At 30.8% G+C, this 22,445-nt stretch overlaps 1 long non-coding RNA gene across 1 annotated transcript in view; it reads right to left on the reverse strand.

The window, feature by feature from the left end:
• Positions 1 to 3,180: 3,180 nt before the first annotated feature.
• Positions 3,181 to 22,445, reverse strand: part of LOC140440747 (uncharacterized) — a 633,916-nt gene continuing 614,651 nt past the window's right edge. The window contains exons 4-5 of the long non-coding RNA XR_011950919.1: positions 4,092 to 4,168; positions 3,181 to 3,461 (exon numbers count right to left, since the gene is read on the reverse strand). This is a non-coding gene — a long non-coding RNA (uncharacterized lncRNA). The remainder of the gene's footprint in view (positions 3,462 to 4,091; positions 4,169 to 22,445) is intronic.

A 22,445-nucleotide genomic window follows, 5' to 3' on the forward strand; every position in this document is an offset into this window, starting at 1 on the left:
ATTAAAAGAATGATTATGATCTATAATATGAAGTGCGTATGTAGAATGTATATATATATATATATATATATATATATATATATATATATATATATATATATATATATATACAAGGATTTCCAAAGTTTTCACTGTATTCCTTCACTCAACCGTTTTCTCCAATTTTTCCTGTTTAGCCAGTCCCCTTCCTGTAGGTTTCTTCTATTCATTGCTTCGTCCACTTCATCTCTGAAAGATCTTCGGGGTCTGCCTCTCTTTCTTCTTCCTATCGGGCTCCACTCTGTTATTCTATTTATCTACCGATTTTGGTCTGCTCTTCTGACATGTCCGTACCAGGTTAACCTCTTCTGTTCAAAGTAGTCTATTATGTCGGAGTTCATTCCCATTCTCCTCTTAATCTCCATGTTATTTATTCTATCGCTTCTTGTTACTCCGCAGCTTCTCCTTAGGAATTCCATCTCTGTTGCTCTTATTTTGTTTTTGGTTTTCTTATTTATTGTCCAATTTTCACACCCATAAGTGAGGATACTTGTTGTCAGAGTATTATATATTTTTTTCTTTGTTTTCATGCTGATGTTCTTATTCCATAGTACCGGGTTCAATTTTCGTATGCAGTCTCTTGTTTGTCCTAGTCTATTTTTTATATCTTCCTCCGTTGTTCCTTTGTTTGATATTATGAAATCTAAATACTTATACTTGTCTGTTCCTTTGATTTGTTTACCTTCGTCTATTTCCAGCTGTTTTATTTCTGTATTCTCCGTTGTTAGGTATTCAGTTTTCTTTAGGTTTATTTCCATCCCATTCTTTGTATATTGCTGCTCCAGTTTTCTCATCATAAAACTGAGGTCATCCTCGTCTTGTGCGATCACTATTTGGTCGTCGGCAAAACTTAGCGTATATAGATATTCGTTCCTTACTGGCATACCCATTCCTTCGCACTTTCTTTTCCATGGTTTCAGGGTGTTTTCCAGGAATATTTTGAACAGGGTTTTTGTTCTTTAGAGTTTTGATCGTTCTTTTTACCTCAGCTAGGCTTAATTCGATTTCGTCATGTGTGTAGATTTCTATTCCGTCTATTTCTGATTCTTTGAATTCAAGGCGGTCTTCGGTTAGCAATTTTTTATAGTATTCTTGCCATTCGTTTTCTTTGATTTGACCGATCTTGATTTTCTCTGTCTTATTTCTTTGGAGCGACTTTAAGATGTGCCATGACTCTGAATTTCTCGTTTTTCCTATGTGCTGTTCTATCTCTGTGCATATTTTTTCACATTCTTCATTTTTTTCATTTGCCACTTTTCTTTTCACTTCTTTATTTTTTTTCCTGTATCGTTCCAAGTCTTCATAGTTTTTTGTGTTCAGGTATTTTATATGGAGTTCTTTTTTCTCTTATATGCATGTTAGTGTGTCTTCGGTTAATTTCGTAGTTTGGTGGGTGTATTTTTGGTCCACTTCTCCAAGAGCTTCTAGGGCTACTGTCTTCATGCAGGTTTTTATGTGTTTATATGTTTGTTCTAATGATTCATACCGAAACTCTTCTAGCTTTTGGTCCAATCTTCGCTTATATAGGTCTTTTATTGAGTCTTCTTCTAATAAATTGATTTTGAATTTCTTTTCTTGTGTTGAGCATGTATTGACAGGTGTAGCCGGAGCCGTAACTTGGGCAGACTCTCCCTGGGTCGGTTTCTGTTGGGTCCATATGAAGGGCAATTCCATCCAAGCGATTACTAGTTTGTGATCTGTGCCGCATTCTGCACCTCGCTTTACTCTCACGTCTTTTATTTTTATCGAGCTTTCGTGGTTTACTATAACATAATCAATAATAGATCTCAACTTTCTTGTTTCTTGTGTCCAAGTGTATTTGTGTATGTCTAAATGTGTTTTTCTATTACTAAAAGCCCTTTTATGTTCTGCTATTCGCTTAATAAAATTTCTACCAATTTGACCGATGTAAGTTTTTGGGCAGTCACCACATTTAAGTTGGTATACACCACTGTGTAAGTGCTTTTTATTTTGGCACTTGTTGTTTTTAATATACATATTTGCCTAAGTTGTTGTTTGTTCTGAAAGCTGCTGTAATTCCTTTCTTTTTTATGTGTTTGGCTATTTTTGTTAATATTTTGATGTAATCGAGCAGAAGGTACTGGGTTTTTCTCTGGTGGTGGAAATATTAGAGAGTTAAAGTGCAGGTAACACGTAAACGTTAACACTAACGTAAACGTAAAGAAATTACGTTTACGGCCACTATACGTTTTAACTGTGAAATGTAAAACGGTAAAACGTTAACGTCTAAGGTGTGTTTATCACCTTTTACTCAGATTTTTTGTGGATTGTTTACAAATTTGAATGATTAGACAGTGTCCTTTTATATTTTTTTCCTGGTTTAGGTAGATTTTTTATGAACCATTTTGATTGCTTTTACAGCAGAATCTAAGATATCCTTAATATTTAAATGTTTGGGGAATCTGATTTCGAGGATAATGACATGAACGATGCTGTACTTCTACATGCATTTGGTAATAATTTATTGAGAATTGGTTTCCGTCATTTTTTTTTTCGATTTTTTTTTTACTTCTTAGGTTTCAATAATACAAACAAAAGGTAAATCTTTGGTTAAAATCACAAAACAACAAAAAATTTTTAATTTTCGGAGACTTGACAGACATTCGGTAATACTCGGAACAATTTGGATAACGTTAAGGGAATTCGTAAACGCACGCAAGGTTACGGAGACCCGTTAACGCAAACGTGTGTATTCCTCTACTGCGCACGAGTAGCTGTCAAATTATACGTTATCGTTAACGTTTTGCCTTGCACTTAAACTCCCTACTAATTTCAGAGCTTTCTTGTGTAGGTAGTTTTTGATTGAAAATTTTATTAATTGTTTGTTCGTTGTATCCAAGTTTTCAGTGTTTTATTGTTTCTTATAAATATATTTTAATTCATTCTCAAGTAGGCCCTGAATGAACCTTCCTTCTTTAGGAAGGCTCTTCACTCCCAAACAAGGCACTCAAAATATAATTTATCTTGATTACAAATTTTCGTGTTAAATGTTTAATGTTAAAGTTTTTTGTTATTTTGTAACATATATAAGAAAGTTATTTTTAGGTAATGCAATAAAATTCATAAAACTTATTCAGTTTATTTTTATTTAGCATCCCAATATATTTACAATCTGTAATATAATTGCAATATGTAAATTGCAGCCAATATTTAGCAATATACATATTATTAAAGAAAACATAATGTCTTGTAATTGTCCATTGACAATTTCCTGTGTATTCTTGGCACACGTAGAATAGTATCATTTATGTCTTGTGGGGTTGGGTTGGGTTTCTGTCTTTGTACTAATTCCATCACATATCGAAATTGGTGGTAATGAAGAAGTATATTCCTTGGCAAAATAGCAGTCTCAAGTCTTAAAGCTGTGAAAACCAAAAATATCTCACATCTAGATGCAAAACCTATAATCAAGAAATTAGTAATCAATGCTGGCAGACCAAATGGAATCAATCTACATTCAAACTGCGAGAAGTAAAACATTCAATATTACCTTCGAAATCAACCCTTGAAGCGTTTACATCAAACCGTTCTATCTCGTTCGAAGATAGGCTATACTTCCAAAACTTTTAATTGCACTACGCCAATGAACCTTTAAGGTTAAGGTATAAATAAATAAAAAAATATCGAACGTAATCTTATGAACATAGACAAAGTTTAAAAGCACAATAATTGAAGAAAGTAATAATTAAGAATATCGATTACCTGAATAATTTAACAAAAAAGACGAATATATTTTTAAAATAAATAAAAAAATCAAGGCCTGAGAGGAATAACAACAAAAATAGCAACTTTTCTAGCCCAAAAAGAGAATATTAGCCTGTTTCTATAATTTCTGTATAAGCATATATGAATCTTTGTTCTTAAAGATTTGTCAGTTCCATTAAAAACAAAATAATATTCTAGACCTGTTGCAATACTTTGACGAACAAGACGAAATTTTATAATACGACTCTGGAACATTCGGTCATCGATCAAAACCTGTATTGAAACCGCAAACTGTTTTCAAACTAGTACAAATATTTACTACTCACCTAAAACAGCGTACGTTATCTCCGATCTGGAACAATGACAGTTAATTCTGTGCCCACTGGGATGTACCCTCTACAGCCTGTCAACAAACCACAATGTTAGAGTTCGTCCAATCGAATCCTCTAAAATTTTTATTAGTGGCATTCAAATGTTTAAATATGGAAAGCTTTGAGTCGCTCGTGCCAAGTGACTGTAAAGAAGAGCAAATAGACATGAAAATAACATTTGTTTGAAGCTGCAACCCATTCCACGTCGACAAAGTTACTTAATTAAGTTTGAATGCGTGATAAAATTACAGGGAAACGATGGTACAAATGTAAATTACACTACCTGTGCCAATTTAAAATACTGACTGAGTATTAATTTAAATTTTAGAGCGTTGAAGCTCTAAATTGTCGATTTTGTCTACATAAACAATTTATTAGTTAATATACAATAAGTACAGTTCATCTCAAACCCTTCTTTCAGTGCGTCATAGTTGATCGAATTATCTCTAACGCATTAAGCTAGAAGTGACAGAAAGAAACGTAAGTCTGTGATTATTATACATAGAACTTAGAAAATTATGTATCGTTCACGGGTATTTGCATATTAAAGCGAATTCTACTTACGGATATATAATTGGTTGGAGTTTAGAATGCGCTAAATAGATATCCAATCAATGATGCGCATAAATATAATTTGACGCAGATGGTCTCAATAGTGACAGTACTATGACAATGTCAACTGATAAAATGATAATTGTCATTCCAGGTTAGTATTTTCAGACATTTTACAGTGAAAATTTAATTTTGTATTTATTGTCATAAAAATATTTTAGATATGCCGAGATATACCGAGAAAGAACAAAGAGTAATATTAAAATTATTAAATTATTTTCAATTAGAAGATATTCATATGTATTAAAACGGTTCTTTTTAGAACCACATTTTATTAAAATATAAGATATAATTGATGCCAGCCACATATCCCCTGTAATCATTGATTTTAATGAATCAGGTTCTGAATCGGATTGTGGATTGTTTAAAATATAATATTCATTTTTGTTATTCATAAAAAAAGAAGGTAAACTTACATTCGGTATCTTGTTTTTTAACGAAACTCCATTAACACTATTTCATCTGCATACCGAAACTGGTAGATTAACTCAAAAATCGACTGCTTCACTATTTAAACTATTTACATAAACTTACATTCGGTATCTTGTTTTTTAACTAAACTTCATTAACACTATTTCATCTGCATACCGAAACTGATAGATTAACTCAAAAATCAACTGCTTTACTATTTAAACTGTCCATTGTTTTTTTACCTAAACTTCATAACACTCTTTCATTTGCACACCCAATCTAGTAGAATAACTCACTATTTAAACTATTTTCACGATTTTATGATAAATCTTCACAAAATTAAACTAATGGCTGCCACAGAAACTTTCCGAAAATTACTTATCCGAATATGACTGATTTCAATCGATGCTATTTTATCACAGGAATGTTTGCTTTGATGCCTTGCAATTGCCAGTAAATTTTTTTATCTCGCAGTCAACTCTTAACAGATTCTATAGGAGGAAGCGTTATTTTAAATAAACACACATTTCAATTCCATAGTGTTTATAATAAATAATAATAAATCCATAAATAAATCTTAGCTAATTAAGCACTTTCTTTGGAATGTATAGAATAGCAATTATGACAAAATGCCGTTCCAATATAAGGCACAATAAAAATTTTTATACAGGATGGGACCTCTAATATGTAAAGTAAAAAAAAAATTGAATTCTTAAAGTTTTTACTTCACATTTTAAAAAAATAATCTTTTCACATTTAGCCGATTACAATCCTGCAACTGTCAGATTTAACTAAAATGTCATGCAATAATTCTCGACATTCTTAAAATCCTATATGACGTCAAAATTAGTGACGCACTGAAAAAAGGGTTTGGGACAGACTGTAATAACTTTTTTGTAACATAATAAACGTCACAAGTTTGTTATTTTTTAACCTTCCATTAACCGCACCGTTAAAATAAATCTCGATTACTTACAAATTTTATTGACCTATTAAAATTGAATAAATACTTACCAAACCAAAAATATAATACAATGTCAAAATAGCTCTTAAAAGAACTAAGTTTAGTCAGGTAAATATGACTAATTATTAAAATTTATAAACTCAAGCGAACCTAACCTAACACAAACGTAAACAAAACAATTTACTTTGAATAGTGGAACCAGTTTTAATGGAAATCGAATTGGTTCGATTATAGTTGACCAGTACGATTACTCTAATAGTAGTTTATACAAGCTGTACTCATGTTAAATGTTTTTTCTACGAACTACGTTAGAGGGACAGAAATAGTCAAGTGAGAGTTTAAATGTTCTACTAAATTAATCTTACTACGTTTAACAATTATATCGCCGTCTCACTCTGTCAATTAGAAATATGTAACTGCGTATGTCGTGGATAACGTTTTTGCTTAGTAGACAACACTTAATAATTTATCTTTCTCGTTTGTTATTTATAGGAAACGACAGCAAATGCAAAATATGTTCTTGATATGACCGGTCATAGGTAATCTTTCATTTTTCGGACTGTATATATATATATATATATATATATATATATATATATATATATATATATATATATATATTATATGTATATGTATATATACATATATATATATATATATATATATATATATATATATATATATATATATATATACTACTACTACTACTAAGGATTTCCACAGTTTTCACTGTCTTCCTTCACTCAACCGTTTTCTCCAATTTTCCCTGTCATTCCAGTCTCCATCTCGCAGGGTTCTTTTCTCCATAGCCTCGTCGATTTCATCTCTGAATGACCTTCGGGGTCTTCCTCTCTTTCTTCTTCCAATCGGGCTCCATTCTGTGATTTTGTTTATCCAGCGTCCTCTGTCCGCTCTTCTGACGTGGCCGTACCAGGATAGTCTCTTCTCCTCTATATAGTCGATTATGTCTGATTGCACTCCCATTCTCCGCTTAATCTCTGCGTTTTCAATTCTGTCTCTTTTTGTAAGTCTACAACTTCTCCTCAGGAACTCCATTTCTACTGCTCTTATTCTACCTCTATTTCTCTGGTTTATTGTCCAGTTTTCGGACCCATATGTCAGGATACTTCTTGTCAGGGTATTATATATTCTCTTTTTTGTCTTTATCGTAATGTTCTTATCCCATAACACTAAGTTTAGTTGTCTTATACAGTTTCTTGTTTGTCTCAGTCTGTTGTTTATATCTTCTTCTGTTGTTCCCTGGTTCGATATTATGGTTCCTAAATACTTGAATTTATCTGTTCCATTTATTTGTCTTCCCTCGTCTATCTCTAGGTTTCTCATATCCTTGTTTTCTGTTGTTAGGTATTCGGTTTTCTCTAAGTTTATTTCCATTCCGTTGTTTTAATATTCTTCTTCTAGTTTTCTGAGCATAAAGCTGAGATCTTCTTCATCTTGTGCGATGACTACTTGATCGTCGGCAAAACTTAAGGTGTATAGGTATTCGTCTCTTACTGGTATGCCCATTCCTTCGCACTTTCTCCTCCATGGTTTGAGTGTCTTTTCCAAGAATATTTTAAACAGAGTAGGGGACGTAGCACAACCTTGTAGAAGTCCTTTTGTCGTCTTAAATGGATTGTAGGCTTTATTTCCACATTTAATAGCCAATAATATATATATATATATATATATATATATATCTTCTTCGCATGCCATATCAGAATTATCCGACGTTGGCGATCACAACTGCTAGGGCTTCTCGATCTTCTGAAATATGGAATAATTGTCCTGCATTTGATATCTGAGTCCACTGACCAAGAAACTTGTTTTCTTCCTACACCTCTACAGCCCTCTATTTTGCCTTTAAGGATCAGTTGTAATATTTTATATCCACTTCCCCTTTCTATAAAATATGTCCTAGATAAGACATTTTTCGATGTTTAACAGTCTTTAGCAGTTCTTCTTGTTGACGCTCCCTAATACTTCTTCATTAGTTTTCCTTGCTGTCCAAGGTATCTTCAGCATTTGTCTATGAATCCACATTTCCAATGCATCAATTTTGTTCATGATCGATACTTTTAGCGTCCACACTTCTGCACTATACAAAAGTACGGACTAAACATAGTATTTTACCATTCTTTGTCTTGGTTCTAAACTAAGATAATTATTGAAGAAATAAAGAAGTGACTTCATTTTCATAAAAGTAGTTTTAGTCATTGCTATTCTACGTTTTATTTCTATGTCTGGATCTAGTTGTTCCGATGTCACAGTTTCCAAATATGTCCTTTTGTGAACTTTCTCAACTGGGACTCCGTTTAATTTAAGCTTTGCATCGGGATGTGGGTCAGGACTAAACACTAAAAATTTGGTTTTGTTTGAGTTTATTTTAATGCCCATTTCCTCTTTTACCTCGTAAATTCGATCAAGCAGAATTATATATATATATATATATATATATATATATATATATATATATATATATATATATATATATATATATATATATATGTAAATACTTTTTTCTTTTTGGGTATGGTAATCAATAAAAACAGAGCTTTGCTAAGGCGTACTATTTATTCTGAATCCAAGCTTTCGGTGGTTTTTTGCCACCTTTATCAAGGTCTACAAAGAAAATTACTATGTTGTAACAATTTGAATGGTGCCAAAAAAGGCCATAAAAAACTATAAAAAACTTTAAACAACGTTAAATAACATTATAATACTGAAGTTGCAACTAAACTTAAAAAAGCTATTGTTAAAAAAACACTTTAAAAATTAATAAATACGTTAAAAGTTAAAAACAAAATGAAGGACGACATGTTAAAACAGTCGTCGCTGCAGGCTTGATTTCAGTCACATTTCACGAGCAGAAAGAGAAAGTGGGTGGACAATTATTGTTTAAATAGTTAGGAGAAAATACAAAAAACAACTTTGAAAATAACGTCTTACAAAATACTGTTTATGAATTTTGAGTACTACCAACAGTATTACCAACTTAAAAATAAGCGGGAAATTAAAAATGTTATTTATAACATAAGCAATCGAAAGAAAATAGTATTTAGTAAATAGGTTTAGAAAAAATAATAACTCAAACAAAACAAAACTAAATTAGTAACTGAAGTTTGATCAATTGATTGTAGATTAAACAAAGCTACTTGTGCTTTGGCAGAGCATACTATCGATCTAGACCATAAGATATTCAACAATGTAAAAATATTAGCCAGAGAGAAAAATAAATTTAAGAGAACTTTCTTAGAGATGGTACATATCAGCAAGAGTGATAATAACAATCTTAATAAGAGATCTGAGATCCAGAATCTTAGCAAAATTTACAATTTTATATTGACTTTTGACTGAGCTATTTTGCATCTCAGAGTTTTCTTTGTTTCTTTTCTTTTTTTAAAATTTCAGTATTAATTGAATACTTGTGATCAAACTTCAGTTACTAATTTAGTTTTGTTTTGTTTGAGTTATTATTTTTTTTAAACCTATTTACTAAATACTATTTTCTTTCGATTGCTTATGTTATAAATAACATTTTTAATTTCCCGCTTATTTTTAAGTTGGTAATACAGTTGGTAGTACTCAAAATTCATAAACAGTATTTGTGAGACGTTATTTTCAAAGTTGTTTTTTGTATTTTCTCCTAACTATTTAAACAATAATTGTCCACCCACTTTCTCTTTCTGCTCGTGAAATGTGACTGAAATCAAGCCTGCAGCGACGACTGTTTTAACATGTCGTCCTTCATTTTGTTTTTAACTTTTAACGTATTTAGTAATTTTTAAAGTGTTTTTTTAACAGTAACTTTTTTAAGTTTAGTTGCAACTTCAGTATTATCATGTTATTTAACGTTGTTGTTTATGCCACGAATCTTACATTCGGGTAAGTTTTTTATAGTTTTTTATATCCTTTTTTTGGCACCATTCAAATTGTTACAACATAGTAATTTTCTTTGTAGACCTTGATAAAGGTGGCAAAAAACCACCGAAAGCTTGGATTCAGAATAAATAGTACGCCTTAGCAAAGCTCTGTTTTTATTGACTACCACACCCAAAAAGAAAAAAGTATTTACATATATTTTTTCCAAACTAGTCAAAAAACTTTGGACTACTTTTTCTTACTATATATATATATATATATATATATATATATATATATATATATATATATATATATATATATATATATATACATATATATATATATATATATATATATATATATATAAATGTCTGAGTTAAATATCAATTTTTAAAGAATATGTTTTTGATATATTGTGTTTTAATTGTTTCTTGGTTGTTTTTGTTTGCTTTTTATGTTTAATTACTAGTGACCTAGGTGCTTTTAACCAATATTGTCAGTACTGTTTTTAACATTTTATGTACAAGAACATTTTCAAATAATTTAAACTCTAAATCTGTAAGTAATGCATTGTTTATTCTCACCTTTTATTAATACAAATTTTAACCATATTTTAGTTGTCTCCTGATGAAGCTGACAAGAAATCAGCGAAATATAGAGAAGTAAAAGAATAAAGAGTTTTTTGTTTCAAATAACAGACCGCATACCCGATACGCCATTACAACAAATTGTTATTTACGTTTCGGTCGATAATCCTACTAGTTTTGCTATCTATATATATATATATATATATATATATATATATATATATATATATATATATATATATATTATATCACGCATGTCTCTTATAACCTATATTTAAATTGATTTGCCAACTCTATAAACACCCTACCATTATATAATGCATATAATTAAATAAAGTGTTAAAAGAGTAGCCGGTAATTGCGGTATCTCACCTAATTAAATCCATTAAGCACTTGCATCAGACATAAGTTGATAGCAATTCGAATTCAAATCATTCAATTTATCACATAATACGATTCGAGCTCGAACTATATTTGAATAATCGGTACGGTAATTTCGACTGACACTAACTATCTATTCATTAATAATTACGAATGTATTCAAATTTGAATTCGACTATGGACGGAATTTAATCAAAATCATCCTTTTGAAATAGTAGTCCGTTTGTGATGCCACCGAAGTGCAATTTTCGAAAAGTTTGTTAATATTTGAACTCATTTACCGTTGTTGTTAGATAATGACAATGTTAACTACTGCAACTATAGGTTTTATCATATAATGCGGTTAAATGTAGTGTTCGTTTTATTTTTGTTTGATGATGTCATGCTGATAACGTAATGCATGTATGCAAAATATTATAGTATGTATACTAAATCAGCTTGTGCATAAGAAACTTATACATATAATATTTTGTAGCAAATTAAATAGAGCCATCTAAAGAAATCTAAATTGAATTAAGAGATCTTATCTATATGGTTTTATTCTTAAATGACACTTTAATTGATTTATGTAGCAAATTTAGGTAAAGAGGAAATTAAAGTTAGCATATCTTTTAAAGAATGTAAGTCCATGTAGTCCAACCTATAGACAATGAATGATTTTGGGCATTAATTAGCAAATTTTTGAAACCAGCACAGCGTTATGAAATGCATTGCCTTAAAAGAAGTCAATACAGGAGTGTTAACCATATTGTTTTCAAGATTAATTTTGAAGCAAAGACTTGCGACACAAAACATCCGGTTTTCAAACATGCGTTTCCGAAAAAAAAACTGTTTCCGAAATATATACAACTAAAAACGAAGAACCTGAGCCCAGCGGCGCAAACAGGGATACATTATGGCTATTCCAGATGGCTGAAAGATGAGAGAAAAACACAGAGTATAAAAAGCATGATATCATAGCTGTTTATCTTAAGATATGTCATTTAGAATTAATTATTAGATTAAATCATATAAAATTTGATATACATATTTAGGGATTCTACAGTATTCACTGCCTTCCCTCGCTCAACCGTTTCCATCTCTCTCTGTTGTTCCATTCTCCATCGTTTAGTCCTCTCTTACTCATGGCGTCGTCTACTTCGTTCCTCCAGGATTTTTGGGGTCGTCCTCTTTTCCTCCTTCCTATGGGGCTCCATTCGGTTATTTTCTTTATCCATCTGCTGTCGCTATATGATATCCTAGATTTTAACTTGAGAATTAACGTAGATCATATAATAGCAACATTATAATCAGAAAAACTTTAGAATATTTACATGTAAAATGTAAAGTAGCATTAAATAAAACTGTCAACAATCTCGAGAAAAGTGTCATTGCCAAATCTATTACCAATGTGTGTAGTGAAACTAAAAAGACCCGTTACAAAGAAAATCAAACAGTCATCTCAATTAAAAATAAATCAATAGAAAACAACATAGTGTTTACAAAACCAGACAAAGGTAACACTACTATTGCTATAGATAAAACACAATATAAAAACAACATAATAAAATTTTTATAGAATCGAAATATTAAAACAATAAACAAAGATCCGAGGGAAAAGGTCCAAAAACAAATGGCATTGGAAAATTCAAAATCAATAATAAATTCAGAGAATAAAAATATCAAAATATCCTCAAACCACAGCCTCCTAAATTATACTATTTTATTAAACTACTCAAACCTGATCACCCAATAAGGCCTGTTGTTTCTTTTCATACAGCTCAGACATATAAACTTTCAAAAAAACTGTTGGAGATTATTTTAGAACACACTATATTTTCATCTAAATTTACCGTAAAAAATACAGTGGAACTAGTCATTAAAATACAACATTTTCGATTACATAACAACTCCAGATTAATTTCAGTTTACGTAAAAAATATTTTTTCCAGTATTTCTCTTACAGAATCTTTGGTTGTAGTAAAAAACGTTTTAGACCATAATATTACAAATCCTATCTGAAAATTTTTACATCTGAAATTTTCACATACAGGAAACAAAAGGCAACTGTTTAAAAAATATGAATACCTATTCTAACTGAGTATTGCTTACAGTTTACAAATTCATTATTCGCTCAAAAATAGACTGATAGTTTTGTCTATATGTCTGCCTTCAAGTCACATCTGAAAGCTCTTGACTCTGTACATAATACGGATCTTAGGATCTGCTTAGGTGCCTTCAGATTTAGCCCTTCTCAAAGCATGTACTGTGGAGCTAACGAATCGCTACTCTAGGTAAGGAGACAACATCTTTTTTTGTCATATTCAGCTAGCTTATCAGCCAATCCACAAAATCCAGTCTACTAACTACTTATTCAACCAAATAATCTTATTCATCATTCTCAGACCACTAGAGCTGCCCAACCTCTCTCTTGTATACAAAATTCTATTCTCGATGGTTTCGATTTTGCTGCAACTTCACCCTTTCATATCTCTACACCTCTTCCGTGGTATAAGCAAATTTCGAATGTCAAAACCTCCCTTTTCTCTTACAATATACATGATACTCCTAAAGCTATAATTAAACAATCTTTCCTAGACATACTTAATAGAAATCAGTTTCATAAAGTTCCTTATACAGATAACTAAAAATGATGTAGGGGTGGGTAGTGCTGTTGTTACCTCTTTCAGTTCTACAAAACTAATTAGACTTCCTGCCGTTCGTAGTGTATACACTGGAGAACTATATGGTATCGTCATATAGTTCTCCAGTGTTCTTCTCCAGTGTTCTCCAGAGTTCTTCCTCATAAATTGAGAAATATACAAGTATGCAATAAATATTTAAAAGACATTCAAGTGCTTTATAAACTTTGAATTGTAATTATGTATAACGGTTAAATTTGTAAAAAATAAGTATTGTATATTATGCATTGTGTATTGTCAAATGTATAACTGTATTTGTAATACCCTTATATTGTATTATACGTGTCATGAACCTCGACGTCGAGACACGATAATTCAAATAAAAAAAAAACAACATTAATTACTAAAAACATTTAAGTATCAAAAACTTAATTAGCTACCTTAACCCTACGTTAGGCGCGTGGTCTACGACTGTAGACCACATCTGTTTGAACGACGATTGTCTAAAGGTGGGTACACATATGCGAGCCGAACGGTATACGTACCGTACGCGTACAGATCCTTGAAAAATATTCTACATCGTATTGATCGCATACTTATCTCGATCCATGGCAAGCGACAAACCAACAACGAACACACATGTGCGAAATGATTCATTTTATTTATAATTTGGGTACTGATTTATGTTCATGTTTTTGCTTGTTTAACAAAAATAAAAATATGTACAATAATCAGTTTACTGTTTTCTCACGTCTCTCTAGGAAGGAACACGTCATTCACACAATGTCGATTTGATGACACAATAAAAATGTTCGCTGCGTCTAGTAAGCGCCGTCCAAACTGAAAGACGAGCTTCCTTTGAAGTCGTGAAATAAACCGCAACAATTTGGTTCGCGACGAGTCACGATGAAACAGTACGCAAGCGGTTTTTTCTGCCGTACACATTAACGAATATAGCGTTCGCATACCGTATGCATACCGTTTGGCTCGTATATGTGTACCGACCTTTAAGTTGGGATATACTATGAGGCTGTGCCGTTCAGTAGCTATTAATAACACCGTAATCTATAAGTTCAGTATGTCCGTTGCAGCGAGCTAGTGAAGTGCTAATTTTTAAACACGTGTAAACACGATTCGTCTACGATTGTAGAAAACGCGCCTAACAGTGTGAAATTATTTTTCGAGTACCTACGTAGTGTTTTTATATAATAGACTTGTCATAAATTAGGTAAGTCTTGTTTTTTCTTGAATTGTACTTCTCAGAAATGTATTCATATTTGTCAAATATTCAATTTTGTGTTTTTGCACAAATGTATGTATTATTTTGATACATAATTTTATAGTATTTTTCTTCTTTGTTTCAGAAAAATATGTCTGACTCTAAGAAAAGGCGTACACAGAGTAGTACAGACCCAGCTGTATGGTTAAGATGGTTTGAAGAGGAATCAAGTGGAGACGAGAGCCCAGTAGATGAAAATGAGGAAAATAAAGAAGAAAATGAAAATATAGTGGAAAGAAGTGATCATGAGACTGACTTAGAACTAGAACTCACATCAGATGAAGATGAATCACAAAGCGACGATAAACAAATTGGTGATGGCAAATTTTACAAAGGTAAGGATAGGACGACAAAGTGAAGAAAGGATTGTGGTAATGTACTGTACAAGTGCGAACGCGTTCTCATAATCTTCTAACATACTTACCCGGACCAAAACGTGATGCCCTCAATGTAATGCTTGCAATTGACTGTCTTAAACTTTCTTGTCTGACGCAATCATTCGAATAATAGTTTGTTCAGCGAATATATATATTCAGAACATAAAAGAGCGATTTTGTAGGGAACGGGATGCTAGATTAACTGATGAAACGGAGATAAGAGCTTTGATAGGAATTTTGTTTTTAATAGGAACACTGAGAAGTTCAAGAAAAAACGCTCGCAAAGTATGGGATAATTCCAAAGACAATGGAGTCGAATCATGTTACCTCGCTATGAGCGAAAAACGGTTTAGACTTCTACTCCGTTGTTTAAGATTTGATGATATCCATACATGAACAGAAAGAAAGGAATTAGACAAATTAGTACCCATTAGAAATGTTTTCGAAATTTTCTTGGCTAATTTTCAAAATAATTTCATCCCTAGTGCGTATCTGACTGTTGACGAGCAATTATTGGCTTTTAGAGGACGCTGCTCATTTAAGCAATATATACCCAATAAACCAGCAAAGTATGGGATAAAGATGTTTGCGCTGGTTGATGCAAAAACCTTTTACACTTTCAATCTCGAAACATATGTCGGAACTCAACCTGATGGCCTGTATAAGGTTAGCAATACTGCTGAAGATATTGTACTACGATTGGTGTAGCCAATAGAGGGAACTCATCGTAATATTACAGGCGATAATTAGTTCACCAGTATACCATTGACCAGAAAATTGCTACATCAAAAAAAACTTATCTCGGTACAATGCGCAAGAATAAGCGTGAGATCCCCGCTGAGTTCTTGCCTAATAAAAAAGAGAAGAGAAAACCTCTATCTTTGGTTTTCAGAAGGATATGACGTTGGTGTCTTATTGTCCCAAAAGAAACAAGTCTGTTATTTTGGTAACTTCAATGCACCATGATAATGCCATTGATCCAAAAACAGGGGATTCCAAAAAACCTGATATCGTCACCCGATATAACAAAACTAAAATTGGTGTAGATTGTGTCGATCAGTTATGTGTAAACTACAATGTTGTAAGAAACACGTGTCGTTGGCCAATGGTAATATTTTTGGTTTTTTTGAATATATCGGGTATAAACGCTCTTTGCGTATATAAAGAAAATCATCCCTTTGAAACCAAAGTCAAGAGAAGTCAGTTTATTGAGCAATTTGCTTGGAAATTGATCAAGCCTCAGATAGAGGCGAGGTAAACTAACACCTAGCGCGCGTGCTCTTCTTGGAATTGAAGCCCCGCCTGCTCCACCGGCAAAACCAGAAAATTACGTAGGACGTTGTCATATTTGTCCTCGAGCCTGCAACAAATCTACAAAAAAAGCTTGTGTAAAATGCAACCATTAGGCATGTAAACAACACATGGCAGATATGTGCACTAGTTGTTTGACCGACTAAATATATACTTATTTTGTGCTCACTTTCATGACTTTCAAATGATTTTATTTTGTCAATTTTGTAATATTAGGTAAGCTTAGTATGTATTAGTATCAGAAAATTACATTTGGTTTAATTTTAGTGCACTAAGAATTTTATGTTGTTGTTTAAAACTTATCCCAGAATAATAAAGGTAGAAAAACATGCTTTCCGTTTTTTTTTAAATAACTACACACATATATATGTATATTAATTAAAATGAATTTTAGGTTAAAATATATGTATAAAAAAAATCTATTTTTAATATCACATCAGATGACAATTAATAATAAAAGAAAATGGTCTACATAAATGTAGACCACGCGCCCAAGGCCGCTACAAAATACCACGCGCCTAACGTAGGGTTAAAGAGACATCTTTATATAATTTAATTTATTGTAATAACTAATGTCGCTAATGACTCAGGTGGTTAAAGCGTCTATTGTTTGTAAATAAAAAACATGTATTGTTTAAAAAAGTATATTTACATATTTTTGAGTAATAAATCTTATTGTTTTTTGTCTGTGATGTTATGTTTATTCGTAAAGTATTTAAGACCTCAGTAAAAAAATCGCACCAAATGTAGTTTTTTTGATCATATGTGTCCTGATTAACAAGTTCATTTGTTCTGTGAACCCCGATGTAATCAACTTAAATGGGTGAAATACTTCAACTTTATTACAAAAATTTTTAATTCTATCTTTCACGATTGAGGAGCCTCGAGCTAAAGTCCCTAATTAATTAATTCCATGAAAGAGAGTCATGCCGCGGATAAAATTTAATCAAATAAAACCTGGTTGACAAATCGACTCGCCCTTTTGACAAATCTTCTAGTCTGCCACTGCCTCATAATGTTCAAGCCAGATTAATTCCTACCAGTGGAAAGTTTGTTTAGACAACATTATTTAGACCCCGTATACACGGCACCTACACCATTTGTATTGACGGCCCCACTCGAAGGGTTGACAGGTAATCTTCATTAAAAAATTCACTGTGACGATTTTCTGTGTCCCTTGTTTTAGGGCTAGTGATGGATTGTATTACGTTTGGTCCATTAAAAACAGTATTAGGTCGGAAAAGGGCCGTAATGCAAAGGACACTAATTGTTTTTTGTCCATGTCAAAATCCAATTCTATATTTTCTACAAAATTATAACATTCTGTCGAATTGTCGAAATGTCGAATCTATTTCAATAATTGAATTTTTATTATTTATATATTAATGAATTGTAAAATATAGGTACATGCATTAATAAAAATATGCATAATTAATATTTACTTTAATTTAAATTATGAATATTACAAAATAATCCATGCCATTTGTAAGTTTTTGAAAAACAGTTTTTCTGCAGATATTCCTCATTGCACGCTTTTGCAAATATGTCTACTGAACTATTCATTTCGTTGATTATAAATTCAAAGTTTATTCGAATTCTGATGAACTTCGAATAATGACACGTATCATACATATGAATTCAGAATACTGCCATGAAGCAGAATATCTAATTAAGCTAGATACATAATTACCAAGACATAATCTCAGATTTCCGTCATGAATAATAGTGTGATGCAGTTTGCTAAATAAAACCACTACTCCAACAATGTACATAGAAATAACTATGAGCTAAATATATAATTTAGGTATAAACTAGCGCGAATATTGAAATTGAATGTTTTTAAAAAGATCAAAAAACTTCATTAACTCGAGAATATCTATATATAATTGACAATACATATATGATAAAACGGCAACCCTTTACCAAAATAAAATTAAATTAGAAGTAAATAAAAATTAAATAAAGGTAAATAGAATTAAATAAAATTAAATCAAGTTAAACAAAATTACGTAGAATTCAATAACAATTAAATAAAATTAAGTCAAAACTATACCTGCAAAAACTGTACTATGCCGTTCCTGCATCATTCTATCTTCTTTGTTATTGGTTCCATTGAAAGCGTGCGATACGTTAAATAACAGAAAAGGATATCACGAATATATTAAGATATAAAATCAAATAAGGCGACTACCAAAAGGGCACTACACAGTGTCTTTAATATTTATGAACGTATAGGTACATACGAGATGTCATACGGTACTATGGATAAAAACAGTTTAACTGAAAGACAAAGTCTAATTTATTGACTTAAATAAGGCCTTTGGCTATACACGAAATAAACAACTAATCGAATCCTCACATACGACATATCAAATGAAACGAGTGAATATAACCAATATATTAAGATAGAAAAAACAAACAAGTCAACTACTAAAAGAGCACTACACAGTGTCTTCATTATTATTAAACATATGGCGATATACGAGATACCATAGGACACTATGGATAAAAATAGATTAACTATAAGACAAATTTTAATTTATTGACTTACAGAAGGTCTCAGGCTGAGTACAAATTAAACAGCTAATCGAATACTAACATGCGACATATCAAATAAAAGGAGAGGATATAACAAATATATTTAGATAGAAAAAACAGTCAAACAATCAGAGAGACTACCAAAAGGGTACTACCCATCGTCTTCCTTAATAATGAATGTATAGTGATATACGACATATCACATGACACTATGCATGATAATAGGCATATTTGTTTTTATATTTAAAGCATAAGGTAAATATAAGGTAAATTTGCTTTATTGACCCGAAAAAGGTCTCTGACTGATTACAAAATAAACAACTAGCCTAATACTAGCCTATGATACATCAAATCAAACGACGTAAGACGTATAGCACCTAATATTGCATATATGGTACCATTAATATATATATATATATATATATATATATATATATATATATATATATATATATATATATATATATATATATATATATATATACAACTATTTTGGATGGGTTGGAGTCAATAAAAGGGCTATTGGTTAACTATTTTTTTTAATCTCGAGCTTTCAACTGTGTTTACAATTATTATCAAGAGCTAAAAAAGACAAAATATCTTACAAGGTTGAACTAAAAAGAAAAAACAATTTTTTGTTGACTTACCAAATACAAATTAGTTTAGTAAGTAAAAATTACTGCTTATACATTTTCAAAATAATTAATATAAAAATGTTTTAATCTAATAAATGTTTCTCTGAAAATTTTTATAATTTTGAAAACATTTTTTTAATACAAAAATAATTGAATTTATAAATAATTAAAATAGCAACCAATTACAAATAAGCCTCAATGTCATAAATGCCAACATAAAATTTTTATTTTTGACAATTATATTGCCAAAAGTAAAATTTCGTTTAAACATTCTTTTTTGTTTAGTAACAAAAAAGAAGAAGATTTATTCACCGTTGACAGATGTCTGAAAAAATGTAACAGATATATGGAGAATTAAATATGACATTTTAAAAGTTTTATATATAAATCATAAAGAAAGAATATAATTATAAATTTTGCTTAGATTTTGAATTTCTGATCTTTTGTTTAAATTATTATCACTTTTGCTAATACAAACCATTTCCAAAAAAGTCCTTTTAAATTTATTACTTTCACTACAATTAAAACACAAATTAAAATTAAAATTAAAACTAAATTAAAAAACAGTTATATATTTGTTCCAAACGAGTCACAAGTACTTCTTTTTTCTTATTCTTATATATATATATATATATATATATATATATATATATATATATATATATATATATATATATATATATATATATTTGTTCGGAAAGATTTCCGCGGTTAGTACAATTAAACTTAGAGCTAAGATTAATACTATTATCAAAATTAATATTAAACTCATCGGTCTTCGAGAGACTGAGACCTCGGAAGCCCTGAAGAAGACATTAGAGAGGATGTCGAAAGATCGGCAAAATGGATATCGACGCGGTTCAACCCGGAAGACCGGTGAGTTTAATATTAATTTTGATAGTAGTATTAATCTTAGCTCCAAGTTTAATATATATTTATATATATATATATATATATATATATATATATATATATATATATATATATATATATATATATATATTATATATTATATATATATTATATGTATGAATGAGTAAGTATGAATATGTCTAAAACAGAATATATGCGAATAGGCAGTGAAGACGAAGACCCGGATTTGGAAATTAGACAAATGAAAAGGTGCTACGAATACAAATATTTGGGAAGTATTATCTGCAGTAAAGGAACAACTGAACGAGATATAGACTATAGAGTGCAACAAGGCAGGAAGAGTGTTCAAATTCTGAATTCGATACTTTGGTCCAACAAAGCTACTATGAGAACTAAAATGACTATCTACAAAGTAATTGTAGAGCCCATTCTTACATATGGAGCAGAATGTTGGCAAATGACAGTAAAAGGAAAGAAAAAAGTTGACACGGTTGAAATGGACTACCTAAGAAGAGCTTGCCGTATATCAAGAGTAGAACGTATACCTAATTCTGAAATTAGAAGAAAAACAGATAGAGTACATACAACTTCTGAAAGAATAGAAACTAGACAGTTAATATGGTATGGACACGTACAGAGGATGGACGACAACAGATGTCCAAAAAGAGCTATGGAATACAATCCAAGTAATAGAAGGAAACGAGGAAGACCAGCCAAGTCTTGGATACTAGGTGTTATAGAAACCATGAAAGACAGAGCCATTGATGAAGACACCTGGAGAGATAGAAAAAGATGGCGATCGAAATGCGGGAAGCGGCAGAAGCTGTAGGATCCCCGCTTATATATATATATATATTATATATTATATATATATATATATTATATATATATATATATATATATATATATATATATATATATATATATATATATATATATATATATATATATATATATATATATATATATATTGAAAGGAGTACGACTGTCTAAATTTAAATACACAATGCAAGTGGGATAAAAATCTCACTATAAATAAGGATATCGGTCAAGGAGAAATAAAAAATGAACAAACTATTTCAATATTTTAATAGAAAACATTTCGTGCAGTATTTTTGCACTTCTTCATTTCTAATGATTGTAAAGTGATATAAAGATGTCAAACAATGTCAAATGTATAGGTTTAGGTGTTAGAACAGACATTTAAAAATTACAATAAAAATACAGTGAAAAACACATTAAGAGTTTTTCCTAAATGTATACAAACATTAAAAAGTCACAAAAATGTCACAGTATTTTTACAAGAAAATAATGTAATATGATATAATACTTTTATTCCATCGCTGATATAACGTAAAATATAAGCGTGAAGGCGTAAAGCCAGGAGAAAAAGTAACTTGTTTTAGTTAGAGCTTAAGTACACAATTTAAAAAAAAAAAAAACATCATGGAAGTTAACTTTATTATTAGACACTAAAGAAATTAAAAAAGCAACTTTTGACAGATAGGGCTCGACTATTGCAAAAACGAAATAAAAATTAATACGGCTTCCTAATATATGGAAATCAGATTTTGTATAAAAAATCAACTGAATAAAAAAGTTACTCGTTAAAGCAGGACAGAATAGAAAAGTCAAATTTTTATAAATCGGGATTAAAAAGGAAGGTTGAAAATATATAGGTATAGATAGGTGATCAATGGTCATCAATGGTACAAGGATAACCAACGAGATTGAAGACCATTTTATTAGGTTGCAAGCTTTGCGAGATTGCACTGTAATTGCATCACACTTACAAATGAGGCTGTAAGAGACCCACCTTCTTCTTCTTTAAGTACCGTCTCCCGATCGGAGGTTGT

The sequence above is a fragment of the Diabrotica undecimpunctata genome, chromosome 5, assembly GCF_040954645.1.
Source record: "Diabrotica undecimpunctata isolate CICGRU chromosome 5, icDiaUnde3, whole genome shotgun sequence".
NCBI classification, from domain to species: domain Eukaryota; kingdom Metazoa; phylum Arthropoda; class Insecta; order Coleoptera; family Chrysomelidae; genus Diabrotica; species Diabrotica undecimpunctata.